We start from the raw sequence: 16,088 nt of genomic DNA, 5'->3' as shown, positions 1-16,088 counted from the left end.
GCTGCAGCAGACTCACCTTCATCTTTGTGTTATTGTAGTCCTCAGAATAAAGATTAGCCAGCAACCTGTTAATGAAGTTCTCTGTAAATATTAGGAATTGCGTTTAATTACTAGGGCAGAACTATGGTCGCAGTGTCAAACATAACCACATGACAAAAGGGACATAGAAAAACATTGCCTTACAGAGAAAGGTTTTTATTAGACGTTTGTTACCTAGACCTTTGTGACTGAAATACTGTTCCAAAGAGGAAGAGGTAAAAATATAACTCAGGTCATGTGCGTTGGAGAACAACACAAGATTTATAGTCTGGAATAGCAGTAAGTTTTGGTTGGGTTTACTGGGTCCAAGATTGAACAGAATGTTGCTTTATGCCTTCAGTCATGAATGAGGGATAGTCACATCCCCTCCCTGACTTAGTGTATTTCTTCAGCTTTTAAAATAGTTTTACTGTTGGATTCTTTGTTTCTTGCATTTAGTCACTTACACCACATCCAGCTGCTCACATGAAATCATACAGTATCATCCCAAAATCAGGGCATTAACGGTATCTTAAGTTAATCTTTATTGGTGTATTCCTGTCTGAATATATTCAAATCAGAAGAGCAGCCAGGATAAATGATGCTGTCAGTGCTTCACCTAATATGAGAAGGGACTGGTGGGAAATGTGAAGACTGCGAAAGGTTCTGCATGGTCCTGGGATGTGTAACATATTGGCACAAGGAGGTAGCTGTACATCAGTGCTGAAAGAAGCAGTTTTCCTGTATGTACTTTATGCCAGATTTTAAATTTCTTTATTTACTTAACTCTTCTTAATGTTCTTGATTAATTACTAATTCTGAAATGTAAGTACCGGTATGTTGTACAGATTTTCAAAATTCCCAAACCTGATGTTATGAATACGTTACAATTGAATTTGGATGTCTATTCTGCCAAATCCAGGTAATGTTAAAGCAAACAAGGAATTTGCAGAATCTAGTGATTCTGAAAGGCTTCTCTCTTCCTTCATACCTTCAGGTTTAATGCTGTTGTCAAATATAACTGCAATATACTGCCTACACCTAGAGTACAGTGCTTGGTGTAGGTTGTATTATTATCAAAAACGATTTGACTGCATTGAATGTTAGTAGACATTCCAAAAGCCTGTGTGAGTTAAAGAAGTTTTTGAGTGGGTTTTGTTTGTTCACGCACTGAGATGTGCTAATATAACTCTCTCACACTGACCAGTCTTTGAAGGTACACTTGAGCTTCAACATAGCATTAAGTTGTTATGGTACAGAGGCAAACCTCCACAGACTTTTGCTCAGGACAAGTGGTGACCATTATAAGCTGGATCAGGAAAAAAAATTCCTAACGTGTCTTGCACACATAAACTGTCTGCGATGCCAGCATCTTACAGCATATCCGACCAACTGTTCTCATCTCTCTTCTCTGAACAGTAGCCGTAATGATCTTAGAGGAATGTAAATAAATAGCTTACAAATACAGATGCTCGTCTACCTATGAACTTTCAACTTACGAACTTTCAGACATACGAACGAAGAGGACTGTAAGTCCATATTGTGTTAATTGGGCTCCCGTTTCCTGTCCGCAACATAAATTTTTTTTCTGTGCGCCAATTCTGCCTAGTATGACCTCTGGCTGCTACTCCCATCGCGCAGCAGCGTAGCGTGCGTACTCCCAGCATCCTAGTTCTTTGTACTTGCGTATACCCTTAAAATGATGTTGAATAACGACTTACGAACATTTCCAGTTCCGAACAGCTGTTCGGAACGTATCTCGTTCGTAAGTACAGGAGTGTCTGTAACACGCTTTAAGAAATATCCCAGAACACACCCTATCAGCAATGAGAAGATCTTCTATTCCTTTAGTTATGCAAATAATAACAAAAAGACTTTAAGAGAATAATGACCTACTCTTACTGGGATGGCAGCAGGTCCTGCTTTCTGTACTAATCATGAGATCCGGTAAGTTATGCTGTGAGCTTTGAGCTGGCTTGGACTGCCTCTGTATGAACAGGACATGGAAACAGAGCGCCATGCTAGATCTCTGTTCATCTTCCTCTAGTCTGACATTACATAGAATGGTACTTAGAAACAAGATTTTTAATGTGATATCAGTGCTAATTACAGATTTAGTCTTTTTAGAGTTTTTAATCCTTGCTGTGCCATTAATGATATCTACAGATTGTGTCATAGATAACTAAAGAGCCTCGAGACTGGATCCTGATGTTACACTAGCTGCTTTAGCTACAGACATGACACCATTACACACACATTAGAAACAAAGTAGCATTGAATATAAGAAACTATTTCCCCAAAGGGATAAATATGAACAAGATGTTTTGAATTTTAGTGTTCTGTTGCTAACACGTTAGAGTAATTAATGTATTAGTGCCTTGAGCTCTTTGCTGTCATTGACATAGGTAAGATAACATCATAGCTTTTTCATTTCAGACCTGAGATTTTGTAGGGGTGGTGCTGAGGGCCGGTCTACACTGATCAGTTGCCACTTGTTTCGTGTGCACAGCTCCACCAAACAGGTGGCCATTCAAGACCGCCAGTATATACGGACCTGCAGCCTGACCGGCATGTGCTAGATGGACAGAGTTTATCTGTTTATGAGAAAAAGAAACATCTGTGCCGTTAAATATTCAGGTGCTGCAGCATATGGGCCTTTTTGTTCCGCCAAGCTCATATTTTCGTGAAGGTTTTCTGAATTAAAAAGGTGCACACTTTGACACCCCTCCCTTTCAAGTTCTGGAGCAGTGGGTGCTGGAATGCGCTGGGGCTCTGCAGCTGTCTTTGATAAACGTGCAAGATTACCCAGGAGCTTGCAAGTGGTGGAGCTCTGTCTGATTAGAATCATGCCAGACAGGGTTTAGTCTGGGTCCATCCAGGTGTCCTCTGCCATGGGGAGATATGTTATGAATGCCTGAATGTGATACCGTCCTGCAGGATGGATTAATAGCTACTGGTAGACAGACATAGAGGTAATTACCACTGAGCCTCTTTTCAGGTACTGCATGTGAATGTGCCTTTCCCCAGCCTTATTAAATTCCCCAGGCATACATTTTTGTATTGGTGTTTGCACAAAGTCCATTACTTCAGTTTCAATTGCCGGTTTTTCTTATTAGCTGGAGTCGGTCCGGGTCTCAGAGCAAGTTACATTTCCGAAACCTGCAGAAAAGTTTTTCCTTTTGCTTTGTGGCTATGGAGGGAGTAACTGGTTGTCATTTCTCGATAAGAAATTTGTGCCGGCTTCCAGAAAACTGTGCACTCTCAGGTCTTTCTTTTGTTTGCTGTGTAATGCTGCACCACGGCTCTCAACTGACTGTACCCAACAATAAAACAGCCTGAATTACGTTGGGATAATAACTTGGAACAGTCAGCAGTTATTCCCTTGAGAAGAGGCCTGAATAAACAAGCAAGGTGCTTCCCATGGTTCAATTCAGAGTGACAAATATAAATTAATGTTCAAATCGGTGTCACAACCACATTTTGCTAATAATTTCTCACCATTCAAATTATATATATATTAGTGCTGTCAAACGATTAAAATTTATCAGATTAATCACAGGGTTGCTGTGGATTAATTTCGATTAATCACGATTAAATATTCTTTTTTAATCTAAATTAATCGCATTTCATTTTGCATGAGCAAACAGACTCAAGAAAAAAGGGAATATATATGTACTTAACATGTTTATTGGACATCTTGAACACGAGTCGGATGCAATCCATCTGCCACAGAAGTGCAATACCATGCACCCATATCAAAAAGCAAGATTTTTTGCTTAGCTGGACAACTTGTCGGATTTAACGTACCTCAGTTTAAATGGTCTTTATCTAAACTACAACTTTCCCTTCTGTTGATAAAGGGCCCAGCCATCTTGGATTCTGAACTCGGGATCCTCTGTGCTGCTCCGAGATATTTCTCGGATCTCCGAGAAAGGGGAGCGTGTGTGTCGTCACTTCCGGCTTCAAAACTCGGAATCCGACTCGGAATACCAGTTCCCAGGGCAAATGGAACGCACCAAAACTGCCAGAAATGGGTTGACAGACACATTTCAGGGATTTTGAGTCATTCTGCGCTGCAGATGGGTTAATTACGTTAAAAATTTAAATCAGATTAATCATGATGATGGATTAATCCACGTTAATCCATTAATTTTGACAGCCCTAATATATATATATATATATCATATATATGGGAGGAAAGTATTTTACTTTGAATTATGTAATGTCTGTATTACCATTTACCTTACCTATAACTTACGTGCAGTCAAATTCACCTGTTCAGTATTTTGAGTCCCAGTGTGGATTCGGAGGAGCAAATACTTCAAATATTACCCCCACCCCCGTCCCCCTGGCCCCTCCCCCAACCACGACTCAGCTGAAACTTCACACCACATTGTGAAATGCACCTTAGGGGCGCTTGTCCTACCATCCATCTCAGTCTGACAGCTGCTTCTGTAAGGGCTTTACACCTAAGGGAATTTCTGATAAGCATCTTAACCATATTGCCCATAATAGATATTTCATCAAAGATGTTATCGTTTGGTTCTGACTGCTTGTGCTTTGAAGAGTTTGTGCTGATGGGACTTTATCCACCAATATCACAAGTGTGTGGACGGGGTCTCTTATGCCCCAGACTCTCCTTAAGGATAGCGTCCTTGGGTGGCGACGGGCCAAAACACGCAAGGCCTCTCCTGAAAAATATATTGAAATTCCAGTAAAGATAAGGCTGTGACTGCTGGTTCACAGGACGATTGATACTAACACATGGTGCTGCACATTTCTGTGAATCTTCTTGAAGAAAAACTGAGAGGGGTTTTTTTTTTGCCTTTAACAAAAAGGAATTCTTTTTCCTGACAGTCTGTGTATTTGAAAGTGTTCCAGCGGCCTGCATATAGTTTGACTACAAGTAAGTAAACCTAGACCTCATTGCAGAGCTGTTAGTGGGTTCAGACTGCACATTATTTGCCTTCGTTCAAAGTGAACAAAAACCCCTCAACCCCCCAGAACAAGCTGTGAACTGCAGAACAATGGAACGAGGATTTGGCTCCACAGACACAGCTTAGCTTCAGTATCGCAGAAGGAATAGCAGGAAAGTACATCCTGGTGATCTGAGGTATCTTTGCAAAGTCACACGTGGGTCAAGAAACGTGTACACCGGAGCGTTTCCTCAAAGTCAACTTCCATTTCTCGTTTAATTTTTTTTTCTTTTGATTGCAAAATTTCTGCCAAGTCCTCTGAGAAGAAAGAGGGTGGCTGGCTTTTCTTTCATACCTTGACAAGCACCCTGTAATTAGAGGAGCAAACACTGATGCTTGCTGTCTGCCAGAAGGGGGCTCCCTGTATGTTTATTCTTAGCTAAGCTACAGGCAGCTTTGCCTTCAAATGACAAAGCTGCTAGGGCATCAGTGGAGCAGCGCTACCCCCTTTTCTTGGCCGCATAGCAAAAGTGCTGAGTTTTAATGGGATCTGGTTTCCTAATGCCCTTTGTAGCACGCAGAGGGCTTATCCAGCTCGCTGTGCCAATCTGTCCTTCCTCTTGGTTTGATGGTACCACGCTGTATCTTTGAACAAGATCCCTGGCACAGGAAGTAACGCCATTCAGCATCAGTGTCACAATATTCTCGTACAAGTTAATTAGTACCAAACATGAGCACTACTTGCTATCACTGCTAAACTGCGTTTATGGCATGTATGGAATCTTTGCTGATCCACAAAGCTCTAAATTCATGAAAAATTCACATTTAAATGAGAGCATGTTAAAACGTTCCCCCACATTTATTAGGGACGCTTTGCCCCAGGTTACTATGGCTGTAAAAAAAAAAAAAGCAAAGTATGTAACTAAAACCATTCAGCTTGTAATCTGAGCAGCACTATATCGGTTAAAATGGCCCTGAACTGTGAGCCTGTGAAAGGAAAACAGTGAGTCCTTAGAGTGAGATGGGAGGGGTTTCAGGGCAGGCTGGGGGGGGGGGGGTGGATGATGGACACAATCCTGAGTAGGCCACCTGTGTGAAGGGAGATCTGCGATCAGTTTACTGCTGAGAACAAAAATCCCAAAAACAGTGCTTTACAAAACCAGGGCCCTCTGCAGGTGCCTTCAGTGGCTGAGCAAGACATAGACGCCCAGAAGGAACTACAGCAGGAGCGAAAGCAATACGAGTCAGTATGATGTGTAATACGCATAATTAAAGCTTGAGAGGTACACATCATAACTCAAGCAACAGCATGTGTGAATAGTATACACTGTAATTCCAGTAATGCTATGGAAGGCTCTGCCTCTCCAGGCGGATGTGGTCAGTCTGTATTTGGGTGAAGAATGGTGCAAACACGGTATAATAGGACATTTGATGGGGGATGTTGTTCATCTCTCATAGTTCAATAAGAGTTTGAAGCTGCCCTGCTAACCGTAGGCACCAGAGACCGCAGGAGCTGCTGACAGATGGTATTTGACTGTACAGCGCTTCATAATGAATTGTGGTCAGTCTGCCAAACAGTGGCAGAGACCCCAGACAGAGAGCTTGTTAAGACACTTGGGAGGAACCGTCAGTCAGTCCTACCAGAGCTCTGGCTGGAGCAGCAGGCCTGGGGCAAGCCAGGAGTCTTCTCACTGAAAAGTCCAAGTTCTCTAATGATGTATTCTTTCATATTGTACGAATTTCTCCAAACTGCCTTGAAGAAGGCTGATAAATGTGTTGGGCCTGTCGTTTTTTTGTTCTGCTCTAGTGTCATTAGGAAGCCGTGTGCATACTGTAGGTGTATGGCTCTTCGGGAAGTTTCCACTTTATCAGTGTCCACTACTCTCACTAGGCCGAGTAACCAAGATCATGCCTTTCCTGCCCATCTGTAGCTGGCATTTCAATCCGTCACACGCCCCTCAGAATGAAAATGTTGCATACAGTAAATTCATACTGCATGTGCTGTAGAGAATGTTTGTGTCTGGGGGATGTCATCCGCTGACATCACCAAAGTGTAGACAAGGGACAGCAGCAGTTTATGTAGGGCAGCCCCAGAGGATAACAGTCCTGTAAATCAGCAATATATTTCCAGATTGTTGCTATTACTTGCTCTGTAATACCTGTAGTGACAGGAAAAATGCCAGCAGACTGTTCCGATAGCCGAGCATAAAGACCCAGCAGTCCTGTCAAGGCGTCTTCAGAGCAGTGAGGCACCACACCCACAGGATTAATCTTCTTTTGCAGTGGGATGGCTAGAGGTGACCTGTGTCACTGCTTATATTATCTTATCATCGCTGCCTGTCTGTCAGTGAGAGATGAGGCTTTGAAGTCTGTAGTGGGAAGTTATTACTGTGGTCAACGTTGGTGATTATGAAAAATATAAGATATGAAGGAGGGCACTGCAGATCTTTTGTTCTCCACACACACTACATTTATAACTCCAGTAGACACTGCACCTGACTCACTGGATTTTCCACTGGTTACATTTTCATTTAGTTGTGTCTTTTGGGGGTTATATAGGCTTTGCTTATCAGTGAGCAGGCCCTACTGCAGCTGCAAGGTCTTGAAAACTGCTTTACAGCAAGTTTTGCTGCATGTCCAAATGGATATTCACAAAGGCTGCATTCTTCTCTCTGTCTTCAAACTGTACATTTATGCATTTTGGGCAAATCATAAAAATGGAGTTATTATGGGCCCCAGCATTCATTTGGACGCAATGTATTCACTTCCATTCTGTGAAAAGCTTTACAAATGGCTGGGCACAAAATGAGCCCCCTTTTTGAAACAAATCAGTTTAGTTTTCCTTAGAAGATCTTCCTGTCAGCACAGTGGTTTTGCTGTTTGCATGAACCCTGTAAATTGGCAGTGGGTCAGACTCCCACAGTTTCTAGCAGTACCGAGGAGCTTTCTAAGTCAAACTGTATGTCACCACTTCTGTCACCTGGCTACAGATCTGTAGGATCAGGCAACTGCTTATGGTGGGAGTGGGTTCTCATTTGAGGGGCTAGGTGCATTTCATCACGGACATTATTGGGTGGCATTCTGCCGTTTATGCTGAATGGCCTCAGAATGACCAAGTCTACTAAGCTAATAAAAGGGAAAGATGGGAAACGGAAAGTATACAGTAATCAGGTATCTGTATTGTGTGCTCCCAGAGTTGAATCTTGGCCTAAAAAACGCAAGTGATTTAATGAATCCATGGAAATAATTAAGCCAAACCTACATTGACCAATTATTTTCTGTCATTGGCTAGATACTGACACATGTGAGGAATCGTTGCGTTTAGCTGTGAACTATAAGCTGTGATCTGTGTGCTAACAGATAACGTGCAGCCACATGACAGCAGCATGCTTAACCTTGTCAGTGTGTTATCACCAGTGGAGACAGTGAAATGTTGTGGTTGCTGGCTGGCTCTCAACTTTGGCTTTCAAAGTGAAGGCAGAGCAGATGCATTTCCACAATCCGTCCCCACGGTGCTTTACCTTTCTCAGGCTGGCCGTACAGAGTTCGTCTTACAGCACAAGTGGCTCTCATGAATAAAGGTTGGTGAGCTGTAGAGGAGATCATGGAAGAGCTACTATGACATGGGAGGACCAGCAATCATCTCTCTCCTCCCTTCATCTGTGACCCTCTATTGCCTTGTTTCCACCAGCAGTGCCAGAGACAGTACCAGACTTTTTCCCAATCCAGAAGTGGTTCCGTGTGTTTCCACAGGTAAAAAACTGACCCTGGGCCAGAAAAAATAGCTCCAGCATAACATCACTGAAAAGCTGTTCACGGAATTTGCAACCATAACACCAGCGAAAGTGTCCAAACCTTCCTCATACCCAGAAAGTGAACTGATATAGTTTTATCTAATATTGCCTTTGCCAACAGCACAATTTGCTAGCTTATTAGCACAATAATATTACATCGTTTTTTTATGGAAATTGAAAGATCAGTCTGCTGGCCAGATTTGATAATAAATTATAAACATGTCGCAGGTCGAATAAATAAAATATTGTGTCGCTCGATTGGCGACAAGATCATGAGGCAGACAGAAGAGTTCAGTTTTTAGTGGACTCGTTTATCGTGCGATCTTTTAAGGGACAGTGGTAAAACAGCTAGCAAGAATAAACTAACTTCACACAGACTGGGAGCCTTTAGGGAGATGAAAGTGGGTACAGGCTAGAGAGAGTGCGATAGGTCTCCTCTGAAAACTACTAGACTTAAAGGCTCATTTTTTTCGGTTCGGCAGCATATAAAAACTTCAAATCTGAAACAGATCAAAGTAATAAAAAAACAGAACCCATATGAACTTTTATTTTACTCTCATTTTTGCTTATGTAATGTTTCCGTTCCGTTTTTTTTTTTGAAACGGGTGGAAATGCAGACATTTTCTCAAAAGGCACCAAGGGAAAACTAGCCAAGTCCCAGCACCAGTACCGGCTCCATGCTGGTGTAAACGACAGCAAACCAGTCCACCATGCCTCAGTAGTGTGGGGATTCTGTTTTCTCTTCCAGGTGTTTAACTGTTTTTACAATTGGGGGTTGATTGGCTTATTGTATATAATAAACTTACTTCAGATCAGTTCTGCCTGTGCCTTAGATCATAGGATATTTGTAAATAGTGCCACTGTAGGCCAGCCTGGTCTGGTTTTTTTAATTTTTCAAAGCTAAATATACACTAAATGACAAAAAAAAATGAAATACCTAGGTGGAGTGGTGGAAATGAAATGAATCTGCATGTGGTGAAAGGTCATGTGACTGTATTGCAATGATTATCATCATCAGATCAAAAAAATAACAGAATTGGCAGTATGGGTACACTGCTGGTCCCAGGTCAGTAGGGTGTGGCACCCCCCCCTCCCCCCGGACCTGGATACATGTGGCGATACGGTGTGGAAGGGAGTCGTACAGCCGTTGTATCCCCTCCTAAGGCAAGTCGGCCCGCAGCTGTTGTAACTGGCCCTCGAGATCCTGCAGATTGGCACTGGGACTGGCCCTCGAGATCCTGCAGACTGGCACTGGGACTGAGTTGACATCCAAGCTGATCCCACACATGTTGGATTGGGGGAGCTGGCTGGTCATGGGAGGACCTCATCATGAAGCAGGCAGACCATAGACACAGGTGCTGTGTGTGAACAGGCATTGTCTTGTTGAAAGACTGTACCAGGGTACTGTCACAGGAGGGGTGAGACATGCGGATGCAGGATGTCACTGATGTCATGCTGTGTCGTCAGGGTCCCCCGAATCACTACCAGAGATGACCTGAAGTCATACCCTACCATACCATGGTCTTCCCACACTATGATGTCATATCCTATGGCTCCCCACACCATGATGTCATATCCTATGGCTCCCCACACCATGATGTCATATCCTATGGCTCCCCACACCATGATGTTATATCCTATGGCTCCCCACACCATGATGTCATACCCTATGGCTCCCCACACCATGATGTCAGGAGTAACACCGGTGTGTCTCTCCACAACATAGGCAGGATAGGTCCTCTCCCCTCGGCACCACCATACACACACACGATGGTCATCCATGGTAAAACGAGATTCATCGCTGAACATGTTACGACGCCACTCGTCATCAGTCCAGGCCTCCCGCTTACGGCACCACTCCAAACGCAGCCGACTCTGTGTTGGTGTTAATGGCAGCCTATGCATGGGACGGTGAACCCGTAGTCCGGCTGATGCCAGTCATCGAGACAGTGTGGGATGACATAGGGTGTTATACAGAGTCCAATTCCTGTGTCCAGATAGCAGGTGCAGATGTCAGGGGGTCTGTAATGACAGTCCTCCCTTGGTGTGGTCTGTTTTGGGCGACCAGAAGCTTCACGGCATGTATGGGTGCCCTCACGTGCCCATCTCAGAAAAATCCACAACCTGTTTCCTTGGCTGCTCACTAGGGTGACCAGATAATCCATGTCAGGGAGGACACTTGGAGCTAGGACAGGAATTGTAAATTACCATTTCAATTAAAAGGACCTGGATTTCACTTGAGCACTGAGTTCTTGCTGTGTGCTGCTTGGTCAGTCTCCTATAATCATGCATGTGTCACTAATGCTAATGTGAAACAGCTGGATGAGTCTTTCAGTCAAGGAAACAAACCAGTCAAAGCACAAGAAGAGCTGAACTATTTAGCCGAGCACAGGAGCCTTTCAATTTGAAAGTAGTTTGTAAAACCCGAAGTAGCTCAAAGTGTCCTCCCTGACATGAATTATCTGGTCACCCTACTGCTCACTCAGATGTTCTTTGAGGAAATATTTCTTTTTCTATATTCCAGGGAATCGTTTTGCTTTCATAAATGATGAATGTAATATTTTGTGCACAAGAAAAATAAGCTGCGGTATTAAACCAAAAAACTTGTAGGCTATAGGCTGGTCATTGTTTAAGAATCACCATGAACTCATCATTAATCATTGACCTAGTAAAGTCTGCATATTTTGTTTCCTCTATTTCTTCATATTGTCTGTTGATGAGAAAAAAGTTAAAATACATGAACCGTTATGATTGATTAGTGATGAAAAAACATGGGATCAGCAGGTAACTAATACTTAGTTTCTAATTAATTAATACATTAAGTAAGAGTGTACTACTACATTAATTGTGCCCTCAAGCAAAGTGTTACCTAGACAAAATATAGTCGTAGATCCTTATTTCCATTCATTAATAGTTACCTCGCTTTATTTAGTGGACAAAGTCTGATATGATTTAGAAATGATTCTTATGCAGTGATTTTGCCTCTGCTTTGGAACAGAACCTCCCACTCTGTAGTGAAACAATACTGCAGTTCCCACCAGGACAGTGAATGAGAAGACAGAACAGCAGGTTTTTGCCTGGCCAGCAGTTCCACTGGAGTTACTAGGCATGCTCTGCACCGGAAATTAAAAGACAAGCAGTTTCATTTAAAATATCTCCATTTTTTCCCATGATTTCAACAAATAACAGATTTTTTTTTCCCTAAATGATGGTTAATGATGAATGGTTAGTGAAGAAATCGCGACTTGTGTTTGTGATCAAAACAGATACTAGATAAAACACTGGCCCAAAGGGACAAATGATTTGCAAATCATATTAGGCCTCAGGATTTACAATTGTGTTAGCGATATATGCCCACCCTGGAGTTTAAGAAATGTGAGGAATTGAAGGTCAAGTTTACAACAAGGGACTCTACCTCCAAGGATAGCAAATGTGAGCACGGGATGGTAAAGCAGTGGGGTCAAGGGTCAAGACTGTATTGGTAGGACCCATGTTGCCGGCCTATGTCAGCCACGGAGAAACAAACTACCATAGAGGTAATTGAAGTATTCAGGTTGACAAATGGCCAACAACTCCATGCCTCTCATCATTATCAACAAGGTGTCATTAAGTCTGAAATCCCTGTCAAATGAAACTGAGCAAAGAGAGGAACCAGGATATTTCAGGCATCTTTAAGTTTAGTCCTTGTCAAGTAAGCTGTCAGGCTAGCAAAAGTCCTCAGTTATTTTACCCCAGGCTGTACCTGATGTGTGATAGAAGAAAGCAGATTTTCTTTTTCCTTTATGGACCAGACAATGAAATGTTATTAAGCATCCTAAAAGTCAAAGAAGTTTTTGAAAGAGCTTTTTCAACCTCAAGAGGATCTTGTAATGCATTTAAAAAAACTTCTGTCTAAACTCATATCCATGAATAATCAAACAGGAAGTACATTAAAGTGCATTGAAAAGACTGTGTGGAAATGTGTATTTGGGAATAATTTCCATTTGTACCACATACAAATTGGAATATAGTTGAACATTTTTTGGTTAACTCATTCTTCTTTGACATTGTTTTGGGGAAATTATGTAGTATGTCCAGCTTATGCTAGATTTATGTGGCTAAAATCAGTTTGCTAATTACCAATATTATTTAATGGCAGCTCATTCTCCTTAATACTGTCTTCTTTGCATATATAAAAGCATTTTCCTTGGTGGAAAAACAATCTGCAATCCAACACAGACCATTTGTGGGCCACGTGAACCCTATATGGGCACTTATGGTATCGGTTAACTGTGCAGAACAGTGTGTGGAGGACTCTGACAGGCAGGATGATTTATAGTGCAGTAACTCTAGGACGTGTTCTGTCAAAGCAGGACAATACACAGGCCAGGGATGGTATCCTGTGATTCTGCGACACTGACTTTTCTAAAAAAAGAAGAAAATGTGCCAGTGTTTGTCTGGTTTATATCCTGGGTTCTTTTATGAAAAGCAAATAAGAATACAAGAATTTGTACTGGTTGCAGTGCAGCAATCCTAGTATTGTCGTGCGTGCTGTTTGGATGAAAGTGCAAAGCAAATACATTTTCAGGGGAAAACTACTCAGAATGGATAGTAATATGCATTCAGTGGGTACACCTACCTTAGTACCAAGTAAGACCCATTCTTGGTGCTACATCCACTTTGGGCTTAGACAAGTTGTATATTCAAAGAAGCTTTTAGAGAACCATTCAGAGCACCATTGCTGTAATGAGCCATGATTCTCATACGTTTCCTTTTTGTTAGCTTTAATGCGTCTGACCATTCTCCACTGATATTATTATGGTGTTTTTGCATTGACTGGAACTTTTATATACAGATACTGTAGTAGGCCTGGGCAGAGTATAAGAAAACAGTGTGCCGTTTTTTTTAATTTAATAATATCCAAATAAATGATAATACTGAGTCATCCAACAGCATCACCACTCACACAAACACACGCATGCACCCAACCAAAAACAAGCATGTAAAAAAAAATATATATATGGGTAATCCACTAAATAGTCAACATTAAAGCTTGCTGACTGCTGGCAAGGCTGATTGGCGGAATGACATTACATATCTTTTTTAGTCTCTAAAACCTTCTAATGCAGTTGTTCTCAAACTTTTTACCTGTGTGTACCATAGTTTTAGAACTACTGGTTTAAAGTCAATAAATGAATAAATTTAACCCAAATTTAAAAGATTGTATTAGTCCTCCAGACCACCCTATCTTTGGCCTCACAGAGACTGCTCTGTGCTGGTTTAACTCATACTAAGTGTCTTGTGGTACAGAGGTGTCTAAATCGCACTACATAACAACCGGAGTTCCCCAAGGCTCTGTCCTTGGTCCTCTGCTGTTCTCTCTTTACTTTGAGTGATCTGGCTTAGAGAGATAGTCTCTTGGCTTCTTTTACCACTCCTATGCTACCTGACCTTTTCTCCTGATAACACCGGGTCTCTGCTCAGATATCTGCATACCTGGCTGATATTGCAGCCTGGATGAGGGACCATCAAATCCAGCTTAACCTGTCCAAGAATGACCATCTTGTCTTCCCTGCCAGCCCTACCATGCACTGTGTCATCACTGTTCAGCTTGGATTGTCCACACTATCCCCATCAATGTCTGCTAGGAACCTAGAGGTAATGATAGACAACCAGCTGTCCTTTACCAAGCACATAACAGCGGTCTCCCAATCATGCAGATTTACCCTGTATAATATCAGGAAGATCAGGCTTTTTAGTATGCAGCTCAGCTACTAGTATAGGCACTTTTTACACCACAAATTGACTACTGCAGCACTCTATTAGCAAGTCTACCAGCTACCAGCAAAATGCAGTAGCACATCTGATATTCAGTAGGCCCAGGTGTTCTCAAGCAATACCCCTCTTTGTCTCTCTTCCCTATCGGCACTCAAGTTTAAGTCCTAGGTGCTAGCTAACAGGTCCATTAATGGACAGGCACCCATCTCTATCAAATGTCTCCTCATGACCTATGTTCCATCTCACCCCCTTCGTTCAGCAAACCAACACAACATGAAGCTCCCTCCACCATGCGAGAAGTGTCACTCCAGGTGGTTCTCTTGTGAAGATCCTGGTGGTGGAATGAGCTCCTGTCACCAAACTCCTTAAGACCCATCTGTTTCATGAATTCTTTTACTAACCTGATTGTTCTTTGAATGCTCTTATGTTGCACATACTGCCCCTTGCATAGTCTTACCAGATTCTTTGTTAACAGTTATATGTAGTTGCATAGTTGTTCGGTAGCTCCTACTTCAGTACTGCTTGTACTTGTACCCAGGCATTTATTGTAAGCTCAGCCTAGCTGCACTTATGCCTATTTTACCCCATTACAGCATGAATGTTTGCAATGTGGTATGTGATGGACAAAAACATCCGCTAAATATGTAAATGTAGTGTAAGTCTATGTGGAGTTAAAATAAGTCAGATAGTAATAATGTCAGACTTCATCAAACATCAGTTTACCTGTCTGTTATCGTTAATTTCCAATAATATCATCAAAGCTCTCAAACCTACGCATTAGTAGGTAAATTCCAAGGGATGTGGCTGTTTCTGAGATGCTGAAACCAGCAAGGCACCAATAATCACACATTATTCAGAATCACTTAGGTCAGTCATCTTAGCCTTAGTCTAATGCTTAGCATTACAGTCTCTGTGCAGCCAGCCACATGCTTTCCTTTTCGGAAGAACCAGAGGTTTGCACTAACAAACAGATGTACTTAACAAACGGGACCCTGACTGTCTGTCTGTGCTACACATAGCATGGGGCTGGGCTCAGATGTGGGTTTATTTGTCTGTGACCTTCAACCAGCATGTTTGCTATAAATGAAGAACTTTTAGGTTCATAGGAACCCCTTATTATGAAGAAACCATTGAAGATGCAAGACCAGAATTCCACCATAACTCATTTGGTATTTCATAATTAATATCAAAGAAACCAACCAACTGGAGATACTGAGGAAGCTGGGATGTCTTCATTAAAAAAATTAAATACTTTTCCCCAGAAGTGGAGGTTTTATTTTCTGAACCTGGAACAGACACGTGGTTCCCATGCTGATTACATAATAAGGAAAGCTCGCATCAGCCTGAGTTTCAAGCCTTTCCGAACTGCAGTACGGCTGAGTGGATTTTTGGGACTTTGGAATGCCAGATTTAAGAAAATTAGTGGTCAAATAAATCTTTCAGACCAAATGCAAATAAATTGTGTAGTGAAGCACTGTATTGTATATGGGAGTGAATAGTTTGGCCATTTCTTTCTTGAATACACAAAGTCCCTGGGTGGTGCAGGGGTTCTATTTACCACGAATGCAAGATGAATGAGCAATACCATAAATGCTGACATCAT

General features: G+C 42.0%; 1 protein-coding gene across 2 annotated transcripts in view; it reads left to right on the top strand.

Moving 5' to 3' along the window:
- fsip1 (fibrous sheath interacting protein 1) overlaps positions 1 to 16,088 on the top strand; it is a 72,974-nt gene that overhangs the window by 54,108 nt on the left and 2,778 nt on the right. The gene's annotated exons all lie outside the window — the stretch shown is intronic.

Source organism: Paramormyrops kingsleyae, chromosome 14, assembly GCF_048594095.1.
Source record: "Paramormyrops kingsleyae isolate MSU_618 chromosome 14, PKINGS_0.4, whole genome shotgun sequence".
NCBI classification, from domain to species: domain Eukaryota; kingdom Metazoa; phylum Chordata; class Actinopteri; order Osteoglossiformes; family Mormyridae; genus Paramormyrops; species Paramormyrops kingsleyae.
Note: the sequence above shows the minus strand (reverse complement) of the source record. Positions and strands in the feature narration are given on the sequence as shown.